The sequence below is a fragment of the Canis lupus genome, chromosome 2 (assembly GCF_048164855.1).
Source record: "Canis lupus baileyi chromosome 2, mCanLup2.hap1, whole genome shotgun sequence".
NCBI classification, from domain to species: domain Eukaryota; kingdom Metazoa; phylum Chordata; class Mammalia; order Carnivora; family Canidae; genus Canis; species Canis lupus.
In genome coordinates this window covers 44,592,219-44,608,655 of record NC_132839.1, presented here as the reverse complement: position 1 = coordinate 44,608,655, position 16,437 = coordinate 44,592,219, and the positions used below count along the sequence as shown (strand labels likewise).

The window sequence follows — 16,437 nt, the reverse complement described above, 5'->3', positions numbered from 1 at the left end:
AAAATATGCAAAGGATCAATAATATAAATTCTTCACAAACTTTTTCAGAAAATAAAGGAAAGGATACTTTACAACTCTTTCTATAAGCGTAATTTTTTCAGGATGCCTGGTTGGCTCAGTGGTTAAGCGTCTGCCTTCAGCTCAGAATGTGATCCTGGAGTCCCAGGATCCAGTCCCACATCGGGCTCCCTGCATTGAGCCTGCTTCTCCCTCTGCCTGTGTCTCTGTCTCTCTATCTCTCCGTGTCTCTCATGAATAAATTAAATAATCTTTAAAATAATAAATATACTTTTTTGTACCACTGAAGCCCAAGAAAAACATCATGAGAAAATAAAGCTGTAAACCAATATCCCTGATGAAAATAGAAGCAAAATTATTTATTAAATTTTCACAAACTGAATTGAACACCTTAAAACATTGTGTGCCATTGTTGTGCAGCATTTATATCACCTTCAAAAATAAAGAATGAAAAATATATGTTGTTGTTGGACACATAGAAGAAGCATTTGAAGGCATCTGGGTGGCTCATTTGGTGAAGTGTCTGCCTTCGGCTTGGGTCATGACCCCAGGAGCCCCGCGTTGGGCTCCCTGCTCGTGAAGAGTCTGCTTCTCCCTCTCCCTCTGCCTCTCCAGCTGAGTGTGTGCTCTCTCTCTCTTTCTTGCTCTCACTCTCACTCTCACGCTTTCAAAGAAATAAGCAAAATCTTCTTTAAAAATTAAAAATAAATTAAAAAAAACAAGCAGCATTTGACAAAAAGCAACACCTCTTTATAATAATAAGTCTCAGGACACTAAAAATAAGAAGGAATTTACTTAACCTGATAAAGGGAACCTATAAAAAGCCTACAGTTTGTATTAAACTGCAGGCTTTCCTCTAAAATTGAGAATAAGGCAAGAATGTCCACTCTCACATCTCTACTCAATATTGTAATGGTGGTTATAAGAAAACAAAAATTATTGAAAGGAATCTTGATTGGTAAGGAGAAAGTAAAACTATTTTATTATAAATGACATAATTCTATATTTATAAAATCTTAAGGAGTACACTATTAAATAAGTAAAAGTAATAAAGGAGTTTAACAAGGTCAAAAGATCAAAAGTGCATTGATAGACAAAATAAATTGTATATAAAATTCTATATACTGGCTTCTATATACAACTTGAAATTGAAATTAAGAAATAATGCAATCACAGTAGCATCAAAAATTAAATACTTAGGAATAAATAAAATAAATAAATAATAGAAATAAACAAAATAATGCAATATTGTTTCCAGCAATTAAAGTGGGTTGAAACAAATCAAAAGATACCCCATGCTCATAGATTGGAAGAATAAATATTGGTTGAATGGCAGTTCTTGCCAAATTGTTTGACAAATTCAATCCAGTCTCTATAAAAATCCTAGCAAGATTTTTTGTTAAGCTAATCCTAATACTACTTGGTTTCAAATCTTACCATGAATCTATAGTAATCAAGAGAATATAGTTTTTCTATAAACATGGTGACATAGACAAATTGAAAACAAGAGATCAGAAATCAACACTTATGTTTATAGTCAATTAATTTTTGAGTAAAGTACAATGATAATCCATTGGTGAAAGGACAGTCTTTTCATTAAGTTATGCTGGACCAAGAGAATATTCAGCGGAAACAGTTCTAAAGTATTTCAACTGATAAATGGGCGAAAAGAATGTGGCATATCTATATAGTGAAATTTCTTTTCAGAAAAAAAGTCCTGAGACCTGCTATAATAGGGGTGAGCCTTGAAAGCATTATGCTAAATGGCAGACGTGAAATGGTAACATATTGTATGATTCCATTTATATGAAATCTTCAGAAAAGATAAGTTTATGGGGAACCCTGGGTGGCTCAGCGGTTGAGCACCTGCCTTTGGCCCAGGGCATGATCCTGGAGACCCGGGATCGAGTCCCACGTCGGGCTCCCTGCATGGAGCCTGCTTCTCCCTCCTCCTGTGTCTCTGCCCCTCTCTCTCTCCCTCTCTCTCTCTCTCTCTGTGTCTCTCATGAATAAATAAATAAAATCTAAAAAAAAAAAAAAAAAAAAGATAAGTTTATGAAGACGAGAGTAAATAATTGATTTTCTAAGCCTGAGTTTTGAAAGAGGCATTGACTGCAAATGAGATCCTGCAGATTTATGGATGAAAGTGTTCTAAAAATGGATTACCAGAGAACCTACTTTATATGACTGAATCATTTTTGTTTGTAAAGGTTTGCTCGATGATGCAGGGCATGTTCCAGGTATACCTAAAAAGAATATGCCTTCCATTGTTCTTGGGTGGAATGTCTATTAATGTCAGCTCCAGTTCATTGATGATGTTGTTTATTGAATATTGTTTAGCTCTTTGATACTCCTGTTGGTTTTCCATCTACTAGTTCTTCAACGTTCAGAGGACCGTTGAAGTCACCAACTACAATTATCTATTTTTCCTTTTCGTTCTATCAGATTTTGTTTCATGCATTTTAAAGCAGAATTGATATGTACATAGACATTCAGGATTGCTGTATCTTCTTTGTTAATTGGCCATTTTACCAATATGTGATATTCCTTTGTATTCCTGGTAAGTTTTTTTTACTATGAAGTCTACCCTTCCTGATATTGATAAAGTTACTCTAGTTTTCTTTCGATTGGTGTTGACAAGGTACATATATGTCCACTCTTTTACTTTTTTTAAAGCCATCTTTTTAAAATTTTTTATTTATTTATTCATGACAGGCACAGAGAGAGAGAGGCAGAGACACAGGCAGAGGAAGAAGCAGGCTCCGTGCAGGGAGCCGGACGTGGGACTCAATCCGGGGTCTCCAGGATCACATCCCAGGCTGAAGGTGGCGCTAAACCACTGGGCCACTGGGGCTGCCCCACTCCTTTACTTTTAATCAACCCATATAATAGTATTGGAAGTAAGTCTCCTGTAGAAAACATATAGTTGGTTTATGTTATTTTCCTCTAATAATATCTGGGGTTTTTTGTTGTTGCTCTTATAAAGGTCTATTTATTTATTTGTTTGTTTGTTTGTTTGTTTGTTTGTTTGTTTGTTTGTTTTAGAGAGAGAGCACACATACAAGTAGGGGGAGGGGCAGAGGGAGAAAGACATGGAGAGAATCTCAAGCAGACTCCCTGCTGAGAGTGGAGCCTCACGTGGGGCTTGATCTCAAGACCCTGAGATCATGACTTGAGCCGAAATCAAGAGTCAGATGCTTAACTGACTGAGCTGCCCAGGTGCCCCTAATCTCTATCTTTGAAGTATTTAGATCCTTGAATATGATTATCAATGTGTTTAGAATTAAGCACATTTTCTTATTTGTTTTTTATTTTCTCTGCCTCTGTTTTGTCTTTTTCTTTCCCTTTAGTTAGTCTACAATAACAAAATACTACAGACTGGGTGCCTTATACATAGCAAAAATTTATTTCTCACAGTTCTGAAGGCTGAAAGTCCAAGATCAGGGCGCCAGCACTGTCTGGTTCAGATGAGGGCTCTCTTACAGGTTTCAGACTGCTGCCTTCTCATTTGTTCTCACCTGGAGAAAGGGATGAGAGAGCTTTCTGAGGGTCCTTCATTTAGGGTACTAACCCTATTTATGAGGACTCCACCCTCATAGTTTAATCACTTCTCATGGGACCCTTCTCTTAATACCATCACTATAGGCATCAGGTTTTCAACATATAAATTTGATGGGGACACAAATATTCAGACCACAGAAATGCTCATCTTTAAGGGGATTTTTTTGAACAAGTTTTAGTGTTCAATTGTAATTTAACTATTGTAATTATTACTTGGCAATATGCATAGTTAACTTCTCACAGGCTATTCAGAATCAATATTTTGCCACTTCAAGGGAAATAGAAAATTCACCATAATCAAAGTCTGTTAACCCTCCCCTTTTATGTTTTGGGATGATAGAACTATTCTGATTCCTGATTCAGTGATGGTTACACAACCCTATACTTGTGTTTAAATAGTTGAAACTTATGCCATATGCCATAAACAATTTTTACTCTATGATAATTAAAAAGAAAAAATGTCACTAAACAAGGAAAAAATTTAAAAATATACAGTGATAGTTGAACAACTTTAAAATCACTGAATCATACATTTACAATGAGTTAAGTTTATGTTAATTTTATATCTCAGTAAAGATACTAAAGTGCTTTTTATTCAGAGCTCTGGATCCTGGAGTTTATCTGTCCTGGATTATTGAATGGGTGAGCCTACTGCATCACCATGTGCATGAAAATGTGTCCTAAGTATATCAATGATTGGAGAAAAAATATAAAACCATAAAAACACTAGAAAATAATACAGAAGAATTCTTTTAAAGATATCTCCATCTGGGCAGACATCGTAATGCAAAATAATTTGCAAATGGATCAACAATTTAAATGTAAAAAACAAAACAAAGGTACTCCAAGTAAATATGGGGAAATTGTGTTATATCTCTGGAGAGCAGAATGACTTTCTTGACTATGGATCCAAATCCAAAAGTCATAAAATTCAAACAAACAACTCTGTATCGGAGTATTTTCATTTATATAACTGATAAAAAGGCTAATCCTAACATGTAAGCAACTCAGAGATATTGATAAGATAAAGGTCCACAACCCAGGAGAAAATGGTTCAGAGGATACAAAATAAATACATAGAAGTACGCAATGGCTCTACCTTATTGTAATGAAAGAAATACTAATTACTGCCATATGAAATACATAAGAGTAAACAACTCTGAGGATGGAACTCTGAGATGTTCCACTACTGACCATTCCTGGAGAAGAAATGGTCATTTTACTCAGATTAGATACCAGTCTACTTTATACAGACAAGTGGATTATAGATTTTTTAAAAAGGGTCATTTTCTTATCCATAAATCTAACAGGGGCATAAAACCCAAATCAGCAAAAAAAAAACTTGGTGCCCATTATGATTTTGAAGTTAAGTGATTGCTCACTTGTATAGTGACTACCTTAATGTATAGTATTTAAGAGACCCCCATCTACTGTGACTTGAGAAAAATCCTTAAATTATGTATGAAAAGGTTGCTTTTTAAAATCATATCACCCAACTGAAACCTTAGGTTGAATTTTACAGGTAAAATAGTCCTTGTAATTATCAGAATTGTGAGGGCCAGATGAGATGATAACCATATTCTTGCACACTGCAACAGCAGCATTATTGCTTGGAACCTTAACCATTTTAGAGTTAGATCCTAAAGATACTAATTGGTTGTCATCCTTTTTCTTATTTTTTTTTCTTTTTTTCCCCACCCTCATGTATCACTAAACAACTAGTTTCTCCCTTTCGTCACTTCCCATTGTGTATTTTTCAGAAGAAGTACTGTATTCAGATGCCAGCCAATAAATTGTCACATAATGGAAAATGATATGTCACAACATTCATTGTAAGGTTTAATAAAATTAAATTTGCACCCAAAAAAAAAATATATAGCAAGTAGCAGAAACTAGTGGAGAATTTCTCTAGGACTCCAGAATAAATCCCTTTCAGTGCATTTCAGTAAAGCTTTAAAAGTAACAGAAATTGGGGCACCTGGATGGCTCAGTCGGTTAAGCATCTAACTCTGGATTTTGGTTCAGGTCATGATCTCAGGGCTCTGGGACTGAGCCCTGCTTCAGACTACCTACTCAGTGGGAGTCTGCTTATCTTCCTCTCCCTCTGCCCCTCCCCTCACTCACTGTCTCTTTTTGAAATAAATATTTTTAAAATATAAAAGTAAGTAAAAGTAACAAACTCTCTGAAAAGAAGTTTGACAATATGTACCAAGATCTTAAGAATGTTTTGTATATGTTACCCAGCAATCCCATTTCAAGGAATCTACTCTAAAGAATAATAGATTCATGTACCAAGATAATTGTGGCATTGATGCTATTTAAAAAAAAAAATTATTTATTTATTCATGAGAGACAGACAGAGAGAGAGAGAAGCAGAGACACAGGCAGAGGGAGAAGCAGGCTCCATGCAGGGAGCCTGATGCAGGACTCGATCCTGGGATTCCAGAATCACACCCTGAGCCAAAAGCAGATGCTAAACCGCTGAGCCATCCAGGGATCCTCCAAAATTGATGCTTATTAACAGTGAGCTTGATTGGATTTGGCTTAGGTCTAGTGCCAATCTTTGGCCAAGGTAATGAGTGAGAGGCCTATGATATTGGAGTGCAGGAGACAGATGTTGTCTATTAATTTAACAAATAATACATAGTATTTATTATGTGTCAGAGACTGTTCTCGTTGTTTTTACAATTAGAGTAACTGCTCAGTTAATCCTCATAATATCCCTATAATACTGGAACCACTATTATATCCATTTTATAGATGATTAGCCATAAACACAGAGATGTTAAGTAACATGTCCAGACCACACAGCAAAAAGGGCCAGAGCCAAGATTCATAAAAGGCACTGTGGCTCCAAAGCCCTGCAATTGCATAGTTTTTTCAAAGAGAATCAAGGTATAATGTGATAAATATATAGTAATATAGTAATATATAATATAGTATATAGTAATAAATCTCTGAATTCACTTATTTCAGCAAATATCTGTTAGGACCAAGAATGAGCCAGCTTTGGGACTTGGCTCTGGGCACCAGTATTCTAAGCAATACTGCTTTCTATATTTGATCACTGAAGAAACGCAGTTGTCTATGGTGAGACCCCTCGATGTAGCCAGTTGGATCAAGTAGTTTACAATATATTTTGTAAATATATGTGGTTAATTTTGTGCTTGGCTTAAATATGAGTCAGTTCAGTTAAAAATAATCAAGCCAGTGGCCCAGATGTACTATGCCAATATTTTATTTACATATAGATGCTCAGCATAATAAAGCTATCTCTGATGTGATATCATGTTGCTGGCTGTTTTTACGCAGGTGCAGTAAATAAATAGAAATTATACACCAGATTTGATTCGTATGAGTCAACAATCAGTACAATTCTGACTTTGAAACATTTTGTTTCAGCTCTCAGTAAATAAATGGATTTTTAGTTCATTTTTTTATTTTTAGAAGTACACAAGATCAGTAAATTTTATACCAACTTTTCTATTCATGACAATATAATTAATTGTGTAAACTTTAGAATTTTGACAGATTTAAAGAAGAAAGCAAAGAACCATATCACTCTGCAATAATTTTGCATCTGGTTTCCTCGGATGTTGAAATGTTTTCAAAACTATTTTAAACAACATAATATTCCCCACCTCTATTTCACATAATTAATAATCATCGCTATCACAATTATTCTGGTAAATTTCTAACTACAATTCTTCGAGTAGATTCCTTCTAATGGAATTGCCAAGACAAAGGATATAAAAATTTTAAAGATCTTGGGACATATTGTCAACCTGCTTTGCAGAATTTCTGTTACTCTTAATGGAAAGCTTAACTGAAGTGAACAGAAGTGTCAGATTTATGGCATTGTTCTGACTCTCGTTGCCTCTTACCTTTTAAACCATCACCATGCTTCATTCAATGGGAGAAGAATGACAGCTTCCTGTTTTAATTTGCATGCTTTCTAAAAGTATTTGTTTCATCCTTACCATGTTCCAGGCATTGTGCTAGATGCTCTGACATTAAAAATGTCGACAAAGAAGTTCATGTCATTGTAAAGAACAATATCAACACATGAATTTTGGAGGCAGTAACCAGGAATAAGAGATCCTCTAAGTAAAACACAAACCATGGGATTTTTTAAGTGATGGGATAAATATCATCTTAAGCAAAAAGCGTTTTGAAGGCATTCAGCAGAAAGTCAGGATATCAGACAGAAACATTAACATTAATGCTTGTTCATATTATTCTTTTAAATTTTGAAATTCTTTCATTTGCCAAGTGAACTTGTTTCTCTGAACATGTTACTGACATACATAGTCACAGAATACACCTCCCCAAATACCCTGAAAGATAATTTAATAGTATACTGTGGTTATCATGCCTTTACTCCTATTGAGCACCTTACGTTTTAACTGAAAGAATTATGAACAGAAAACGTGCCTTACCAATCCACTTATTGTCTTAGCTTCCTGTTGCTGTTGTACAAATTACCATAAACATAGTGATTTAAAGTAAAACACATTTTTTTGTCTTACAGTTATGGAGGTCAGAGGTCTGAAATTGGGTCCATTAGGTCAAAATCAAGGTGTTGGCAAAGACTGTTTTCCTTCTGGAAGCTCAAAAGAATTCCCTTGTCTTCTCCAGTTTCTGGAGGCTTCTTATATTCCTTGGCTAGTGGCAACTCCATCTCCAAAGCCAGATGCTTCTTGAAAAATCTCTGTTTCCATTGTCACATCTTCTCTGACTCTTGAAGGATCTTTGTGATGATCCAGGATAATCACCCCATCACAATGCCTTTAATTTAATCACATCTGCAAATTCCCTTTTGGTACACAAATTTGTGCATTCATGGGTCTCATGAATCAGGATCTGAACAGCGTCGGAGGCCACTCCTCTGCTTACATCACCTATATCCTATGAAAATGTAAGGTTTAGTGACAAATTGTATTTAAGATGTGATAAATGCTGGTGTATTCGCTTTGTAAACATTCACTGAATTTTGTTATGGTTTGTTATATAGTCAAAATACACCGTATCTTTTGTGATGAACTGCAGGGGAATATTTTTTCCTTTCCTTAATCACTTGTTACTCTCGTTTCAGACTAAGGTTAGTGCTTTAACAAAAACATACTTATTAGCTAATGGGAATAATGAAGTTAGCCTATTTTGTATATTAATAATTTTGCATAATGCATTCTATGCCACCAGGCAAAAGTGGCTTCACAAATGAGAAAACCAAGTACCAATGCTCAATACACATCCGATAAATTAGATGACTGGATTTGCTATGTACAAGAAAACACACATTTTAACGATCTCATTTTCCCCTCTTACTATGTGACTTTAATAACAACATGGAATAATGAAAGTGGCCAAGGGCTTTAGAATCAGAACAAACGGAGTGCGAATTCTGGCTCTTCTATTTATCAGATATTTGCATTTAGGCAATTTATTTAATGTTTCTGAGCTTTTGTAGAATGGGTATCATCAATCTTTAACACACTGGGATATTGTAAAGATTAGGTACCATTGGAAAATAAAATAAAATAAAATAATGTCTGAGAATGATTTAGCTTGTAACATGCCCTCAAAACTCAACTTCCTCTGCTATACTCTCTTTCCTTTTTAAAATTATTGTATTCTATTTACTTTTATAGACTTGTCTTTATACTAACAGCTAAAAGATTTGAAAATATTTTATTCCATCAGTTGGAAAGAAAAAGACAACTGGTTTTCCCTTTACTAAAATCTGATTTCCCTTCATGTTGGAAGAATAAAAGTTCCTCTATATCCTATTGCCCTCAGGAACCTCAGGAAATTTGGTATCATGAGAGCACCTGGGTGGCTCAGTGGCTGAGTGTCTGCCTTTGGCTCAGGTCATGATCCCAGGGTCCTGGGATGGAGTTCCACATCAGGCTTCCTGCTGGGACACTGCTTCTCCCTCTGCCTGTGTCTCTGCCTCTCTCTCTCTCTCTCTCTCTCTCTCTCTCTCTCTGTGTGTGTCTGTTGTGAATAAGTAAATAAAATCTTTAAATAAACAAACAAATAAATAAATAAATACTAAGGTCATCAATGAGTTTCATGCTAAGGATTGCATCCTAGCACTATATTAAAACTTCCTCATCTCTATTAGAATGAACACATCGTGGAAATGCTCCCTTAAGAAAAACAGCTTTGAAACTTTTCAAAACTTCCGATGCTGAATCCTCTTGGTTTCTTCTTTCAAGATGAGCTCAAAATGTTTTTATTGGAATAGAACCTTCCAAAGTTAGAGGACTGGCTTTGGTGTGCCACACAGACTTCAGAGAACATGTCGAGGAGGTTGTAATTGAGGGAGACAGTGCTGTCAGTACTTGCACCCAGAGAGTTGGAAAGCCCAAGAGTGGAGCATTCATCACTATGATTCTACCTGACACTTGAATGAAAGCATTTTGCACTAATTTGTTCTGTGTCTGTCCAGACAATCTAAAAAGAAAGGATAAGGGGGCAATAGGTGTCTATTAAACAGAATAAACAGCTCCTGGAAAACTAATGCATTTACACACTCGTGGCTTTTGGAGGCTTGGAGATTGCAACTAGAGAAAGAGAAAATGGAAGAGGATGAAAGGATTGGCATTCTCTCTGGCAGCCAAGGACCTGGGTTTCTGGGTCTTGAGTCACATGGCTCTGGATGGCCTGTATCACTGAAGCCTGGAGACTCCTAGCCATGTGTAAAATGGGGGCTGCAGCCAGTGCTTACCACCAAACATGTCATTATTTCTCTGAAGGCTTTCAAATCTACTTGGTAATCACTTCCAAATCTCTGAATAAATAGGTTTGACTCTCCTTTCCCAAACTATATTTTAATATTTTACCTGTACATAAAATTAACTGCTCTAGGGTGGTTTTAGGGCTCTGCTTATTTTCCAGTTAAAAACAAACCAAGAAAGAAGAAGAAGAAGGAGAAGAAGAAGGAGAAGAAGGAGAAGAAGAAGAAGAAGAAGAAGAAGAAGAAGAAGAAGAAGAAGAAGAAGAAGAAGAAGAAGAAGAAGAAGAAGAAGAAGAAGCCACCTTGAGCTTGTTGTCACAGTTATCCAGATTTGCTGATAGAATGTAAGAAAGAGTAAGTGACCAGAAGCCGAAGAACTCACTCTGGGCCCTGTAATTGGCTCCTGTTTTCAACTGAAGAGTCAGGAAGAAGGCCAAAGAGTGAGAAGATGGTCTAACAAGAAACACATGGTCTGTTGAAAACTAAACACAGCTGGACCCCAAACCATGTTTTACTCACTGTCCTAGCCTTGGGCCTCTTTAAGATTGCATTAACCTTTCTGGTATGTATGATTATCTGTTTGGATGATCATTAGGAAATGTGGCAATATTCAAAAAAGAATAGATGTGAATTCAGTTTCTAGGGCTGTAGCTAATCAGAAAAGTCAATCATATTTTTTAAAGACCAAAACAATGCTTTTATTAATAATCCTCAGTTTCTTTAGACATCTAAGGTCATTGGATATTTTTAAGCTGCTTGCCATCTGACCTTTACTCATTTAACTTTCTAAATAAATAACATGTGATCCAAAGATTCTTGAGGTCTCATGGAAAATTAGGGAGATTATAATATTGATTCTTCAACTAATGACCCAACTCCTTACCTTTTTGTTGGCAAAATGGATGTAGGATTTGAGTGTGTTTCTGTCCATAAATATTTTCCTCATTTGCTGTGTAGCACTGGCACTCCTTGAGATGGGGTTGTAACACAACTAGAAAGTGTAACATAATAGGATAACAGGTTAGACAGGATTGCCTTAGCAGAAATATCTTAGCAAATAAGCATAGGACAGATCTAGAAACATTTTTATCCTGGAGAATGTGTGGGAAATCAGAGCCTGGTGCTCCAGGCGGGATTTTTATACTAATAAATTTACAAAAAAAATCTGTACCATTCCCAGGTTCAGTCATAATGTAAGAGAAGAAAGTCATACAGGAGAGAGGTGTGCTTTGTCAGCTTCACAATTTTACCTAAGCCAGAGAAATCTACTGCATTTTGTTTCAAAATCATTTTGCTTCCTTTAGTTCAGAATTCTACTTGTAAGTGTTATGACGGATCTTTCAGCATTTTTGTATTTTCACATATATAATCTAAATGTTCTCAGGGTTTATGAATAATGAGTTAATTCATATTTTTGTTTGACTGATGACTTCACTTGTTCATTATTATAAGAAAGGCAATAAAGAAACACATAACCAAAAACAGAAAAAAAAAGTTTTAAAAACCTTGCGTACATCAAAACTGCCATTGTTGACATTAGGGTTGTAACTCCACATATTTTAATTCATGGTGTATATAGCTAAATATAAATATAGATTCTAAATCTAAATAAGAATAGAAACCAACAGAAAGGAGGGGAGGAAGAGAAAGAGATTAAATGGATAGGGAAATGGTTGGATGTGTGTGGATGGATACATATAAATATTGTCATAAATTGCATTTCTGCAATCATTAAGTTTGAGGGCATTTAATTTTATCGAAGTACTTGAAATAGAAATTGTGATGTAATGGAAACACTCGACCTTCGATAAAGTCTTATCACCTCAAGAACTATGAGTTCCTAAAAGATAGTGAGGATTATAGAAATAAATAACCATTAAAAATTAAATATGCTGGAGTCATTATGTTTCTCTGAAGCAAAAGATTTCAGTTTTAGTCAATACCTACTGATCCCAAACCATGAAAAATTAGAAAGTTCGTATACTTTTTTCCACATCTAATCCCCCTGCTGCAACATCTATTTTTACTTCCTCAAGTAAAAACAGATAATGTGTTTATATTATATATATAACTCTATTCTATGAGTTTCAATAATTGCCATAAATGCAATCCCTAGATATTTTTTATTATGGCTCATGTATTTCTGAGCTTGTTAATTTTTTATATCTCTATGGGTTGTTGACTGGCTAGAAGCTGTTGTTATTTTCATTACTTAAGTATTTATTTAGTTTTACTTTCTTTCCCGGGCAAGATAGATCCTAAATTCTTGCATGTTTGAAAGTGTGTCATGCCTCTCTGCTAGCATGACAGCTCATGTATGAAAAGTACATCACCCACATTTCCTTTTCCTCAAAGCCCTGTAGACACTATTCTCTTCTCTTCTGGCATTTACTGCAGTGCTCATCTTTTTAGGAGGGCTTGTTCATTCTTCCTTTGAATGATTACATTTCACCAAATTTTGTATGAGTGTGTGGTGGGGGGTGAGGAAATACCAGGAGGTCTTATAGTCTGTCAATTTCTTCATGAATTAGGCTGTCACCCCCAAAGTTGAAGGTCACTTTGGTTAAGGATCATATTATTGAGGTTAGTTATTCCCTTGCTGGCATTGAAAGTTGGGGAAAATTTTGCGACTAGCTCAATTCTTTTTTCCCTCATTATAAATGCCTTGATTTTTCTTCTTTATTATGGAAACTTAAGAATTTAAATAAGGCACCTCTTGCTTTGCTTCAAGTTTTCCTGGAATGTGGCATTCCCATGTAAGTTGACAATGCTATTTCTTTTGTTATATCAAGAAAATTTCTGGGGATCCCTGGGTGGCTCAGTGGTTTAGCCTTTGGCCCAGGGCATGATCCTGGAGACCAGGGATCAAGTCATGCATCGGGCTCCCTGCATGGAGCTTGCTTCTCCCTCTGCCTGTGTCTCTGTCTCTCTCTCTCTGTGTGTGTGTCTCTCATGAATAAATAAATAAAATCTTTAAAAAAAAAAAAAGAAAGAAAAAAGAAAATTCCTGTACTCTGCCTTTTGTTCTTTACAATAGGAATAGTAAATACCCATGTCACCAGAATACTTTTGTATGCTTCCATATTTATTTGCTTTATTTTATTTTTAAAAGCCTCTATCCCTTTTTTCAGCAATTATCATGATGATGTTAAGCCTTTTGTCTATGCCAACAATTTCATTTTCTACCATATCTATTCTGCCTCTGGTTCTTTGAAACTTATTTAGTGGCACTATAAAGATGAAGTTGCTTTGTTGGGGTTTGTTTTATAATCTCCAATCATTTTCTTGGCTCTGCTATTTTCATGTTCATCACTTTAGGTTAGTTTATCATCTTGTCTCTCAAATTTTACTTAATTCATACTCTCCTTAGTAATTTTTATGGTATAAGTCACTATTTTTAGATTTTCTTCAATTATGTTTCTTCCAAAGTGGTTTTATGGTTCCTTTCTTCTTTATGTTTACATAGGCAACAATGTCGTTTTTCCCCATCTGATTCATACTTAATAGAGTTGTCTCCACTTAGGTGGTCAGTATATTCTATAATTAAGTTAGTAAAATTTCCTTGCCGCTATCCACCTGATCTCAGAATAATTTTCTTTTTTGGGAAACCTCAACTCCCTCCTTTCATCTAAGACAGGGTGGGCAAACTTTATCTACAAAGAGCCATACAGTATATATTTTAAGTTTTGTGAACTGATAGTCTTTGTTACAACAATTACTCTGCTCTTGTAGCATGAAAGCAGCCACAGACAATACATAAACAAGTGGGCATTGGTGCATTCTAATAAAATTTTATTTGCAAATCAGGGGGCAGGCCCACAGACCAAAGTTTGGCTGACCCCGTATCTAAGGGACAGTTTAATGTCTTCTAAGAGAGTTCACTCCACCCTGGGTGGCTATTACCTGGAGGTATGCCTGCAGAATTCAGATCAATGTTCTAATTCTCCACAGATCTGGAAACATAATGAATCCTTTCAGCCTCCACCAACATCTTATGGGAATAGGTACGTTGGCCATCATAACTAGAATCATTCCATGCTTTCACTTAGGGTTAAGTGCCCATTCTTAATTTGATAGTTCCCTAATTGTGGGATATTAACAAGAACTCTCAGAACTTTGTTGACTCATTTTTTTTTGTTTGTTTGGTTTTGGTTTTGGTTTTGGTTTTTTTTTTCCCAGTGCCACTTCTTGGGAAGGGAGATGTAATTAAGGATTTTTACTAAGATTTTTTTTTTTTAATTCTCCTTGGTTATATCTTTTAGAACTTATAACAGGAGCCATAACCTTGTCCTCAATCAGTTCTTGCTGGCAAGTGTTTTCCTTATTTGTTTTATTATGTTTGTGGCACCCAGACAGATTCAGGGAACTGATTTGTTCTGCAATTTTTATGAAAGCATTCATGTTTATTGAATATTGACCATACTCAATCTTGAGAGTCATCACATTTGATCATTCTTCTCCTCCAATGTTTCCCAGCCATTTCTGAGAGCTCCCTAGACAACTACTATAACCTCACCAGGCCTCCTCTGATTTGACTCTTTACTCTGCCATGCCGTAGCTACCAGTGATCCTCTGCACATGTTTTTCTACTGAGCAGAACTCTCCACACCTTTTCATTGTCACCACCAATCTGGGGTGACAAGTGAAGGGTAGGCAGTCTTGACAGTGTAGGGAATTTCTGTTCCCCAAACTTCTTCCAATGGTAAGTCACGACCTTCAAAAGATAGAGATAGCCTACACACACTCTGCTAGTGGTACCAGAACAATTTGAGCTGTCATATGAGGCAAGCCCCAGCTTACCCACCATCACTAGAAGAGCTTTGAAAGTCTCAGTGCCTCAGAGTATAGCACCAAACTCCCAATTTTCATAAATAGGAAGAACATTTTTTCCCTTAAACTTAACTCATAGCTATACATCAAGTTCCAACAGATTGACCTGAGTTTTCTGACAACTTTCAGAGAAAATGCTATCTAGAATGAGTCAGAATCTTGACTAGGGTGGTCCACAGTAAGTAGCCTGGGATATATACTGTCAAATCACCCCACAATTAAGTCATCTAGAGAAGCCCAGGTCACCCTGCATTAGTCCCAACCCATGTCTTTTTCTCAGATTCTACTGCCATAGCACCATGTTCCGAAGTGCCAACCACCACCATTCAAATTTAACCCAACTCCCAAAAAATACATATTACTTAGTTCTCAAAGAGCAAGTGCAAAATGTGACTGAGAAGCATACTTACAAAGCATATTTTCACCAGAAGCAGCCTGCAGAAATCTAGGTCTGCTGAAAGATGCACCCAGTTAACTTGACTATGCAAAACACTTCGCTTCTCTTCCAAACACAAGCATTCAGGTTTCCTCTGGAAAAATCGAAATCAAAGGTGTAGTCAAGTGTGCAAGTCAGAAAATCCTGTGAAGAGGTAAGAAATTTAATAGCTTCATGGTCTATGTCAGTGTGGAGTATATGCCAAAGCCTCTGCTTACACAAGGTTTTTGCCCAACATCCAGATTCCAGTGGAGGCAAAATATCAGCTAGTCCATCCACTTCTGCTTCACCAAAAATCAGAAATTGCCGATTGACTCTGTTCTGCAGAAGGTGTTCAACCGGGGGTATAGAGTTACCAATGCTGGAGAAAAATGACTTCAGGTATGGTTTCATTGCTCTCACATGACTAAGGTCAAAATGGTCTTCTGCTGAAGAAAAGTGTTGCTTTTATTGTACTCTTTTTCTTCTTTTAATTTTTTAGATAAATACACAAGCTATTCTATGATTCTCCTGTCTAGCAGTGGAAAGAAGTTATCTCAACACATTTTCATCACTTTTCTGAATCCTTTCTGACTAGAAGTAGGAAGAGTTTATTCTTTGGAATATCTGGAGCTTATCTGTGTCTTAAACATGCATTGCATTAAATCAATGCAATTTTGAGTGACTATCATTTGGGTTAATTGTACAGAGCTCTAATTGCCATGAATTAAGGTAGAATAAAGACAACCCTAGTGATAGCCATTACTGCCTACTAAGCAAAGAGATTAAACTACATGTATATAGACCAGGTATATCAAAATGATGTTTCTCTTTCAAGCATGGTAGCAGAGTAGCAGAGTCCTACATGAAA

At 36.0% G+C, this 16,437-nt stretch overlaps 1 long non-coding RNA gene across 1 annotated transcript; it reads left to right on the top strand.

Moving 5' to 3' along the window:
- The first annotated feature begins 8,381 nt into the window (after nt 1–8,381).
- On the top strand, nt 8,382–15,965 carry LOC140610160 (uncharacterized). The gene is made up of 3 exons (XR_012011934.1): nt 8,382–8,497; nt 14,273–14,325; nt 15,830–15,965. It is a non-coding gene; the product is annotated as an uncharacterized lncRNA (long non-coding RNA).
- The last annotated feature ends 472 nt before the right edge of the window (nt 15,966–16,437 follow it).